Here is a 12,941-nt window from a genome sequence, read left to right on the forward strand (position 1 = left end):
TGTGTGTGTGTGTGTGTGTGTGTGTGTGTGTGTGTGTGTGTGTGTGTTTGTTTAAAATAGAGCTGTTTCCTTGGGGTGGAGATGATGATGATGATGATGATCTCAGTGCGTCATAGCAGGATCCTGCAGCTGACAGATGAAAGCCTTAAAAAACAAATATAACTGCAAGATACACCCAGATGAAGTTTCTCTTTCATGTGCCAACCTGCTCAAGGAAGAAACGAAGAGTACTGCAAAAGTGTTTCAGTGATGGATAGCATCTCAGGAATAAATGTCAAATTATTTGTACTTTGTGAGTAAAACCTCTCTTCAGGAGTAGAGACTAACCCTGGTTTAGTTACGTCTGGAGGACTTAGTTTGTTTGTCATTTGCACCCATACAAATACACACAAGCAAACTGACCTTTAATTATTCTTGCTTCCTATACACATCTTGAATTAAAGGACAGATTCAAAATACATAGCTGATTACAGGCTCCATCTTACAATTGCCTTTAAATTTGTCCTCTGTCTTTTTGGTACTTATTTCAATTACACCTTCCACGCTAACTTTATAGACAACACAAGCCTGTTTTATCATGAACAACATACCATCATCCCTGCTCACCACAGGGATTTAATGACACCTGTCACTGTATACAAAAACAAAAAATGTAGAAAAAGAAAATAACTAAACAATTTTACAATGAGATGTGCAGCAAAAACGTAATGTTTGCTCCTTAATATGCACTACTTTTTTTTGCCGTTTCAAGTCAAATAGCAATCGCAAATGTATTCTGCAGAGATCATACCTATGCTTGTGATATGCAACATTCACTATGAATAGACTTGCACCAATTGCATCTTTTGACTGATCATTTGTTTCATGTTATGCTTGAATAATTGCAAAATTCACAAGTAGCTATAGTTTCCAAACAAATTAAAGTTAATCTACAAGATTTATTGAAGATGGGTCAAAACAAACTTGTCACACCCATGGTGCAATTCACCATAAAGTCATTCATATAAACAACTGTAAACAGGGTGAACTTGTGGACTGTTTATATAAATACCCTACACAGTAATGGAGCCTGCTGCCTCATCTACAGTCTATCAAGCTACTATTAAAAACAATAACTGTGTTGCTTTTGTATCGCTGAAGACTGCCTCAGACGTACAGCATATTTGACTGACGAGTCTAAAAAGTATTTCAGTTGCAGAAGTCCACAGAAAATATAAATAATTTTAAAAAAAAGATAAAAACCTGAATGTTCAAGCAGTTAGCATTATCTACAAATGCATAACATCCACTCCATTCTCGACAAAGTCCAGGTCAAGTTTAGCAGCTATTAACAAGGTTAGCCTTTACTTTATTTTCTGCACCATGTCAGTTCAATCATCTGTGAAAGATCAAAAACACCTCAAGGTTTATGATTTCATTCTATTTCACCATCTTCACGACAAGAGTCAGCGAGCAACCCCTTGCCGGCCTCTGCACGTGTGCTCACAAATGCAAAGTTGCACGCACGTGTGAACACGGTGATTATTTTTCCACCCGTAATGCTCAATCTGTCTTCCATTCTGGACGTGGAGAACATCACTGTAGAACTGACAGCTCTCTGGAGAGGGCATTGAAATGCACACGTGCATGTGACACACATACTGAAATGATGATTGGGATGATTGATTAGTGGTATCTTATGCATTCATTTCCAATATCTGATTCTTGTAATCCAACAGGTTCTTTATTTTTCTAAGAAGCTAGTTGCACGGCAGTTCTTTGGGTCGTTAACCTTCGAATGGGGAGTCCAGATCTCTTACTGGAGAGTGTTAATAGTCAACAATAAAATAATAGTGTTGATATTAGTTACCACAGTCTATAAAACAGTCATTTATGTTTAAACCTTATGGTGGATGGATGGACCTAATTTTGCATTTTAACAGTATGTAATCACAAATATTGGTTTTCATAGATCCCATGTTTGCCCTACTTAGCAGACAGAAATACATCACTTATTTAAATATGTTGATAAAAAGATAACTGCACAAAATAGTACATCTGGAATGGATGATTAACATCTTCGTTCACAGCAGCCCGTTCACCCCTCATTCTTATGCAAAAAAGCAATGTCTCCGAGTCAAACATTCACTTTTAGAAAACAACAAGCTTATTGTAAGGTACTAAAAACTTGAAAAATGATCAGACAAACACAAGCCCACTCAAAGAAAAGTAATCTGTGCAGGTGTTATTTTGTATACTATTCACAGACACCATTGACGTCTGTGGCCAACATTTGCTGGCTAACAAAGAGCAACACAGGAAGAGGAAAGGGCATGTCTGCCGTGAGTCATTCCACATGGGAATAACTTTTTCTTACTGGTTAAATTCCACTTTATTGAAACACTTTAATCACTTAACTTTTAGAAAATACTGAAGGCCAAATTTGAAACTCTGCAGCGCTCCAACTGTCAGACAAAATCAAACCCTTAACTTTGCATTATGCATTGCACACACCAGTAAGCCACCTGGATTGTTGCACAACTGATTGCTGTGCATTCAGCTTCTTCTTTTTTCCCACTGCTTGAGGATGAGGATTATTGTGAAGCTTTCCTTACCCTTATACCATATGCCAAGATTCTATTTATTTAAATGTGCTGCATAAGCTCTCTGGATGTGTTTCCTATGACATAACAAATTCTGGACGGTTCAAACTTCAACCCAGAGTATGTGAGAGGGCATGCACTCTTATAAAAAAAGGAGCAGAGGGATACCTGATATCCATTTCCTGTGCTTACAGTCTGAAGAAAGAAGGTTGTATTTTGTTTACTGTATAAAACATACAGAGAGAGAGACATGTATAACTCCACAAACAATCATTTAGGACACAGTCCAAACAATACTTGCACCCTATAAGACTTTGTGTCATGGGAATCTGTGTAACCCATTAACCGGCTAAAAATCATGTGTGGTGTGTGGGAGAAAGAAGGCACCAGAGGCTCAGGTCAGTTTACAAAATCCAAAGTTATGGTGAAATGTGTTTTGCATGAAACAGGCCTGTGTGTTTAGGCATGAGGACCTCATGCAGAGCATAGAATAGTTCAGTCACACCTAGTTCAAAGAACTCCGTAACTTCCTAAGGCTTAACGTTTACACTGGAGAGTCTTTTGTAAATATCCATAAACAGTGTAAAGGTTAAGGTCATAGCGTGATGTAAGCAGTGGAGAAATCAACTCATGACACCACCACCACACACATACCAAAACCGCCACCACACTAGGCAGCAAAGCATGGGCTATCTTAAATTGTGGCGTTAAAAAAATTTATATAAACTAATTGATTATCAACATATGTCAATTAATTTAAGTAATGACTAAGAGTCTTGGATCAGCTGGAGAGTTAGGATGACTAAAATACATTTAAAGAAGCCCCCATGAGGTTGATATTTGTGGTTTTGAGTGAAACATTTTAAGAACTATGAGATTGTTTGGTAAGAAAGTTGTTACGCACATTCAAGCACCCGTCAGGATAAATTACATTCACTTTGTTAACCCCTGACTTTTCATCTAGCACCACCACCAGGTCAAAATTTTATTTGGTTTATTACCAAATACTTGAAAAACTATTGACATTTCCATCAGCCTCAGCTTTCCTGTGTTTAGCAAATGTTAGCATGTTAACATGATATACTAAGACGGGGAACATGGTATAAACATTATACCTGCTAATAATAATACTAGCCTCTTAGCATTGTCATTGTGGGAATGTTTGCATGCTGATGTTAGCATTTAGCTCAAAGCATAGCCTCAGGGGCTGCTTGCATGTATACTTTTTGTTATAATAAGGTTCCAGCAAAGACTCTCTCCAAATACTAGACAGTATTTCAGACACTAGAACTGCTGAGTAGTTTAACACAGAGCCAGTCTGAGAAACATATACTACACGACCTCTATGCTCTGTACTCACCCACCTTTAAATCCCACTCAGGATCACTTTAAGCTGTAATTACACCCCCAGGGCCCAGACTCAGACCTGTTCCTCCCATATAATATCATAACCCTGGACGGACTCCAGTACAATGCCTTTCAACTTTCCAGCCCCAAACTACAGCCAAATAACTGTCTCCAACTCAAAAGGAGTCTCAACTCCATCCTAAGAGAACTATAACTCCCCTGTATCCACGGACCCAATACGTCACATAAAATGTGCAAAAAGATATCAATGTATTCGTTCTCAAATTATTTTCCAGACAGTCCACACAACCTCCCACACTACAGAAACAGAAACCAATGGAGTTTTATTATTCTTCTTTTACATGTTTTTTTGTAGTTACTCCATATACTGTATACAGGATTCACACAACTTCTCAATCAATCAAACCAGGAGACTACATTATCTCGCTGATGTTGTCCTTATCAGCACACGTGTTGGCTTTAAAAACAGCATGACAAGTCAAGGAAGTTCATTGTGATTGTAGAAAATTGCTTTGCAAATTTGAAAAAAAAACATTTTGCAATATCATGATAAGATCTTTCTTTTAATAGAAAATAACAGTTAGAAAAGCTTGTATAAAGTGTTACACGCCTCCCTGCCTTTCCTCTGTGTGTGTGTGCAAGCAGTGGTGCATTCATTGATGCCAGTGTTTTCTTCAACCACACATGGTCCAATGTCTGACCATCGTTTAGTCGTGAGTCAGTAAGGAAAAGCAAAGAAAGGTCAATTCCAAAATCATGTTTACTTCCATTCCCTCCTGTTCAACGAAGTTCATGTTGCATCTCATACAGCCAGCTTGTTTGTCTTATTTTTTGGCCCAGAGTTTGTTTGGCCCACCACACAGCCCAGGAGACAAAGCTTATTACATAAGTGACCCACAACAAATATTAAATATTCACGTTCCTCTAAACCAGTTCACGTTCAAATACACACACATAAATATGCACACATACTGTAGCGTAAGTCCATCACTTACAATAATTATGACATTGAGGTTCAGCTTAGACACTCATTCTTACAGACAAAGGATTGAGCTAAATATCTGTTTCCAGAGGGGAAGCGCTGGTTTACAGTCTGGGATTGACATGTTGGACTTTTTCCTTGACACAGACCAGACTGAGGAAGTGCCACCGTATCTTATCCACAGCAAGTTCAAGTATTCTTACTCAACTTGAAACAACTTTCATCAACATTACTAATAAAGTAGCAGAGTTGTTCTTATCCTCGCAGCACTAATCTCTTTTTGTTGTCAATAAATGTCCTTTTGCTGAAAACAAATCACCAGTCTCTAAGTGAAAGTTCTCATCCTCATAAGCCAAGTCTAGAAGCTCTCTGAGCCTGTGTTAACCTCTGGCTGTTTCTTTCAACAATTTGTGGCTATTTATCATTTGTCTTTGACAACACAAATAAATGATCTTCAAAATGAGAGTCAGACAGAAAACAGACCAATTGTTCTAATGCACTGGCCTTCATTATTGTGTGAATTCATTGAGGTTTCCAGTCATCTATCAAATTACTTAGGCCAGTTTATGTGGTCAGTCAGTCTGAATAGCAGTCAACAGACTGACATCCCTCTGATCTGATGTCTCTGGAGTATTATCCTGTCAGCAGACAGAATAATCAGACATCGACATTTGAACAGGCTTGCCAGTGATGTCATTGACCAGATGCACACAAACACCAATGCACAACCCTCACTTTGTTCTGTCTTTTCAGACTTATCCTCTTTCTCTGTTTTTCCACCATCCCATCTACTTGACAGTTTTGTTGATTGATTTGAAGGAAAGAAATTCCCAGTTAATCCCCCGCTCATCAGTTTTGGGGCTGCAATAAAAGCGACAGATTGACAGCACTTTAGATGTCTCCGAAGGGTTAGTTTGGAACATCTGACACACACGCTTAACATCCAAAACCACACCCACACTCAGCACGATCCCCTGTGATGATACCAATAGCAACAAGATCCCTGCCCTTGTTGCTTATGGATACTGGTCGGTGCTCTTTAATACACCACCTTCACTGCGCCTCGTAACTGTCAATCTAATTCTGCCAACTGGCGACTGGCCAACACACTGCATACACAGACTGCATACACACACACACACACACACACACACACACACCTCTGCTGTGATGACAGGCATATTTGTATCAACAGGAAACCCCTGTGTTATTAGAAGCAGTGACAGCTTATTTTTTCCTGTTGCGGAATACTGGGAACATTGTTAAGTAGTGGAAAGAGCACTTTAAGGAACTCCTGAACCCAACTAACACGTCCTCCGAGGAGGCAGAGTTTGAAGACTCGGAGGAAGACCCATCCATATTCATGGCAGAGAAGTGGTGAATGAGATTCACCCTAAGATGCTGAAAGCTCTGGACACTTTTGGGCAGTCTTGGCTCACATGCCTTTTTAGTGTCGCATGGAGGTCTGGGACAGTTCCTATGGAGTGACAGACCAAAGTGGTGGTTCTGTTTTTAAAAAGGGGGACCGGAGAGTGTGCTCCAATTATCGGGGTATCACACTGATCTACCTCCCACGGCAAGTTCATTCCAGGGTGCTAGTAAGGAGGCTCTGACCGATTGAACCTCAAATCCAGGAGGAGCAATGCGGGCCGTGGCACAGTGGACAAGCTCTTTACCTTGCAGGGCCATTGGCGGGGTTATGGAAGGTTGCCCATCCAGTCTACATGTGATTTGTAGACTTAGAGAGGGCTTACTACCGTGTCCGTGGGGGAGTCCTGTGGGGGTACAGCGGGAAGACAAAGTACTGGGGTAGTTGATACGAGCAATTGGGTCCTTGTTTAACTAAAGTGGTCTTCTATTTCATTCTCAGTGTTTGTGCAGTGGAGGATTCAAGTTTTCACATCACACACAAATTCTGCTCGTACATACACATATTAAACTTTCCCTCTTCAACAGATAATGTCAAATCTAGTGTCAAACTCTGCACATACATCGTTTGACATAGAGAAGGTCAAGCTTCCAAGTGAAGTAAGTAACAATATGCAAAACACATTGCACAGAACTTGTAGTTTCAATTGTAGCTAGTGGGGACACTACTCTCTGGTGAATAACCTCTTAAATTGGGCAGCATCCAAGCATCACATCTGATTAAAAACACTCCATTGTGATGACTCCCTGCTTATATCCGTGAATGACTTTCTTGTTTGTTTTTTTCGTTCTTGAGAATCTGTAGGGCAATTGCTGGATACCTTCCTCGTGCCTTCTCCTGTTTGTATGTATAGTCTGTTATTCGTTTGAAGATTGGCTCCCATTTGATACAATTGTCGATGGTTATGTAAGGCAAGTGGGTCATAGCACACAAGGCCAGAACAGACGGGCCCAGACCAGACTTCAGCTGCTGGGCCCGCTTAGTATCATTACTCATTCATTTTGAAAGATGAAGCAGAAGGGGGAACTATAAGTTTACATCTGGAGAACAACCAAAGCATGTGGGAGTATACATGTTGATTAAAAGAGTCATTTCACTATAGCCACAAAGAAAGGCATACAATATCGGTCTCCAGCAATGCAGACAATTTCAGTTTATCTGCTTATCTGGTTATGACATTTCTGATGCTGACCCAATACAGCTAAGGTTAATGGAATTTCTTTGCAGTGCGCACATTGAAACATGTCTTGGTTTGGACAAAGGGCAGCACGTCATTGTAGGCGATATTCATTGGAACTACTGTCAACAGCAAGGTCTGGTGATTATCCAATATAATGAAGAAATTATTTGTGGAAAGAAACTGCAGAAGAAAAAAATGTCAGCGTGGATACACACCATTAGATGTAAATTGGGTGAATTGAGACTTTCTATTTTTTTTTGCTAATCTGTGTTGACACATGACGTCCTTTTTCAAAATGACATATTGATAAACCACAATTCATTCAGTACGTTCATGCTTGCTAACATTTATATCGTCCCCGGTGAGCTCTGACATCATATCTAGCACTGACCAACCAAACACTGAAAATGACACCCCATTTATGAGCTTTACAAGCAAATCTGCACATGCCAGAAATCATACTCCATCCATGTCACACTGGGTTTTGTTGCAGGCAGTGTTTTTGTTTTTAGCCAGTGAGGTTACGTGACAGTGGAGGTAGAGTACAAGGGGTCCAAGGTTTATTTATTGTGCAAACAGAGCTTTCTCATTACTACAGCCTGTTCTCCCTGTTTGATGTAGTGTGCCACACACAAAGCAAACAGATGTGAGACACATATCCACACATGCTTAACACAGCAACTCTTCTATTTGTGTTTAATTGATCAGTTTAAAACTTGTATTGCTTTCATGATTTTCTCTTCTCCTTCTGTGCCTATGAATGTCGCTTTTCCTTTATAATCAAAATGCCATTGCTGTTATGAAACTTGTGATGAAACGAATGTGTGATAGAATAAGCACCCTGTACAAAGTCAACCAAGGGTTACAAGGTTCATTTATTGTTATTGTACAACAGGCTTGTGCAACGAAATCCAGTTTGTGGTCCTATTTTGTTATATAAGAAAATCATACAAACAAACGAAACCAAAGTAAATTAAATTTTGGAGGGTGGAGGATGAATCAAGGAGTCTCACAGCCTCAGGAAAGAAGCTGTTCTGAAGTCTGGTGGTGCTGCAGCTGATACATCTGTATCTCTTGCCAGACGGCAGCAGGTTGAATAGGCTGTTGCTGGGCTGGGTTTTGTCTTTTAGTGTCCTTTGGGCTCTTCGCAGGGACATCTTCTCACCAATGCCCGGTAGATGGCTACTAATGATGTTCTGGGTGAGTTCAATCACCCACTGTGGAGCCTTCCTGTCCTGAGCCGTGCACATTCCATGCCAGTTTGTAATGTTTCCAGTCAGGATGCTTTCCGTTGCTCCTCTGTCACAAGCGTGACTTTATGAAAAAGAGGGAGAGGTTCCCTGTCATAAAACTAAACACACACAGACGCCTGCAGGTTACATTCATGTCTGAGCCAGCCCCCTCTCAAACACAAACCCGAGCAGATCTATGTTTGGCAAACCTCAGAGAGAGAAAGAGGTGGAATGTTAATGGTGTATCATCGAGTTCAAATGAAAAAGTGTGTGTGTGTGTGTGTGTGTGTGTGCGTGTGTGTGTGTGCGCGCATGTGGTAACTTGTGGTTTTCAAATCAAAGCTGTGTCTAATTATTTGGATGGCAATCAACAGCACGATCAGCAGTATCATAATTACTCCTTATAAGTCATTTTTACACCCCACAACAGCAACATCAAGCACCATGGGGGGTCTAAGTGACAACACTTTGCAGTGTGCCTTTTTTTCAAACTGTAAACCAACATAAAGCATTGTGAGAAACAATTAAGTGCCAATCGGGCAAGAAGCTGGGTGATTTACTGTGTTTATTAATTGTAAAAGCCCTGCCTTCAGCTCTGTAGTCTTGTGGAGTTGCAACACCAGAGCTCTGGAGAAAATTAATCACATCACTGTATTCAAGTTAATAATGGTTTTCTTGCCAAATTATAATTTCTTTGTCATGTTTCACATCATAAAAATTCCTATCGCAACTGTGAATTTTGCTCCCAGTTGATCAATCAGTGCTGCCTTGAGCTCAGCAGGAATTCACTATTCCATTTTTTAAAGCATTTATGCTGACCAGAGTTGTGGCGAAACTTACAGTCATTGTGACAAATTACCTCCATGTTGCCAAACTGTCACAACAAAGTGGCTCTTTCCAGCACTGATCTGTATTTGATCTTGATCTGTGTGGTGGGAGCAACCAAAAAAGACAAATCTGTCCTTTGGGTGGATTAGTGGAGCACCACCAAATCTAAGCTTATGCAGCAAACAGAGCTAAAACATCCTGCTTTTCAATTGAAGTTAGAAAATGCTTTGGATGTCTCTTTTTCTTGTTCCTCCAGGGTGTATTAGGGTTTTGCATCCCTGCTGTCACTCACTGTCACTGGATTGCACTCTACAAGGTTATGCGAGACAAGAGTGCTAAACATGTCAGCCCCTGAGAACCAGGCCGGAGCAGAGTAGGCCAACTGAGATTCCCTGACTGCTGCATCCTCTTGATACTGTTACTGACAAACTTTTTATGGGAGGGAACCATAAGACATTCCTCAGTCATCTTGTTCATATCACCTCAGTCTATTCACATCTTCAATACTTTACCTAAGATGGAGTATACAATTATTTTGTTTATGTACACTGCCATCATGACCAGGATTTAAAATCTCAGTGGGATTATATTATTATGGGATAATAAAGGTTAAATAAATAAAATATCTTGTCATTATACAATTCAGTGTTTACACTATCAGTTACATTTATTATCACAGGCTGATGAATGTCAGTGACATATTTTTTAGTTGTGGAAAAAGCACTGGTGTCAGATCAGTTATCCAATAGAGTTCAGGGATCAGAATCAGTATTGGGAGAGAACAATTTGGATCTGTGCATCCCTAGACTGACCTTCAATCATTTAACAATGGAGGAAGATTGTCTTTGTTTTTTGCAAACATGACAAAAACAGACCTCATATCACAGAATTTAGAGGCTATTAGGAAGTGTAGTGAGTACAAAAAGGTTTCACAGATCAGCTATTGTGTCATCAATATACCTCAGCATTGTTAATTGAGAGCTTATTCTTAATAAACTATGTTAATGTTGTTTTGACTTATTTGATGTGAATTTCTGTTTGAATGGAAACCCTTATTCTGTAAATTGACTAAAGAGTAAATGTGTAGCATTTCCTTCTCAAACATGATTACATGCTACATGCTGAATACACAATACTGACACCAGTACACAACCGCATTTACGCAAATTAGTTAGTTTGCAATGCTGAATAAGCTTTTGATTGATTAAGGATCACACACTTCTGAGGCCAACATTGTCTTTATTATCATGATCTCTGGAGGATGCCAATGCCTGAATATAAGCAGAGAGCAACATCTTTAGGTCATTCAAACTACATGTGAATCTTGTATGTTACACTGGAATAAGAGGTTAATCTATAATCGGCTCATTTACCCTTGAAATTCAATCTTAATCTAGGAGATCTCACTGAAAGCTCTTTCCATTCTCCAGTTCCTGACTTTCTTTCCCACGAGTGAATAAGGTAATTCATTGTTTACGCCAGTAAAATCACTAAATTTCCAAATAATGAAGCACTCTTTCCACAGCAGACAATCAATGACTGGAAGTGTGCTTCATGTGTGTGTGCCTGAATATGCATGTGCATGGAAAGGCCAAGGGGATGCATGCATGCATGAGTGACATCCCATCATTTTGACACTTTTCTTTGACGGAGTATTCATTATTGGGATTAAAGGAGTTAGAGAACAACACCAATGCCAAACACATGCTGGCAATTTGGCTTCCACATTACTAATAAAATATAGTATATTATCAAACCATGAAACTAAATTGATTTATTGTCACTAAGACTTGATTCAGTCTGGTTTTGATCGTGTGGTTCCATGATTAGCTGTGCTTTTACCTACATTGACTCTCAGCGGGATTTCGTCTCACATTGATTAAGGGTATTAGGTTAACGTTTACATGAAACAGCCTAAACCAAAGGCATATAGAGGGATTAAATGTTGGATTATCCTCTTTATTTCAAAAAGAATATCTAGACTCAAATACCGACTCGAGTAACATTTGGCTTTTTTTCCCTTCTAAATAAATGTCTCATATTTGGTAACCAGATACCAAAATAATATATATGTATACCACCGTGACTGTATTCCAATACAATGCTGCCTAAACCTCCTTTACATTCTCAATCAGCAGGTCAGCAGTATTTTTGGACAAGATATGAAAGCAATATTGAAAGCAATAACTTGTATGAGTTGCGGGTCTCAGAGCAGGGAGTTATGAACTGCCGCAGGCAGCTGTAGATCAGTCTCACAATGACATCTGACCTACATGCCTGTGGCTGACGGCCGAAGGAAACACTAAAATCTCCAGCTGCCTGGATGTTTGACAGGCATTGGAGTTCCTACCAGGTTTATCCTCCAGAGTTCTCCCTTTATAAACTTCAAATCGCAAACACCAATTACTCTGTGTTGCCTGAGTGATGTAAAAATGTTAGACTTTGGATTGAAAAGGTATAGTTATAGTTCTTCTTATATGAGATGTACATTTTGTTTCCATTCGTTAACGTGTTTCCAATGAAGCCATTGTTCTTTTGCTATTGTACAGAAGTTTGTGCAAAACAAATCCAGTAAAATTTCAACAACAAAAGCTGATGTGTGCAAATTTAAACCTGCAACTGTGGTGAAGTTGTGAGCACAATATTGACATGTCAATACCTTGTACAGTAAGTTGATATGGCAGACTGGTTAGCAAACAGTTGCTTATTTGCACATCCAGCAACATTATCATGAATGATAATGTCATGTAGTCATGCTATATTCACTGTCTTTTAGCTGTAAGATATGTGGCTTTTTAGCTGCTAGCTGTGGGCTGTAGGTAGTGTACAGTGTGTTTTGATGGCTATTTTGCTGAAAATAGCTCTGCCTGCTGCGACCGAAAATGATGCTATGACAGTGGTGATACTCTCAATCACTGCATTTTACTTAAAATGCATTTTACCAAAATAAAAGAACAAATTCACAGGAGTTGATAGAACTAGTGTTGAAGAAAGTCTTGTAAAAAACACCTTCACTTCCCACTCTATAGTCATGTTATTTGGGTGTTTGTACTGTGTGAATAATCAAGGAATTTAATGCTCTACATTGACTTTAGCAGATCATATTTTTCCTACACCACGTGTGACTTTGTGGTGCAGAAAAGAGGGAGACTAAATTTCAAAATGAGTTGCAGTTTCAACATGCTGAAACAGGATATTAAATGTTGATGTTAGCTGTGAGTCACACTTACCGTGAAACTTTTTTTTTTATACAAACAATGAAAACTGGCACATTCAGGATGGAGTATGAAAAGGGTAGTTACAGTACAAAGAAGTTCATACAAATTTGGAAGTCAATACA

Source organism: Anarrhichthys ocellatus, unplaced genomic scaffold (genome assembly GCF_004355925.1).
Source record: "Anarrhichthys ocellatus isolate YVR2014 unplaced genomic scaffold, GSC_Weel_1.0 scaffold65, whole genome shotgun sequence".
NCBI lineage: Eukaryota > Metazoa > Chordata > Actinopteri > Perciformes > Anarhichadidae > Anarrhichthys > Anarrhichthys ocellatus.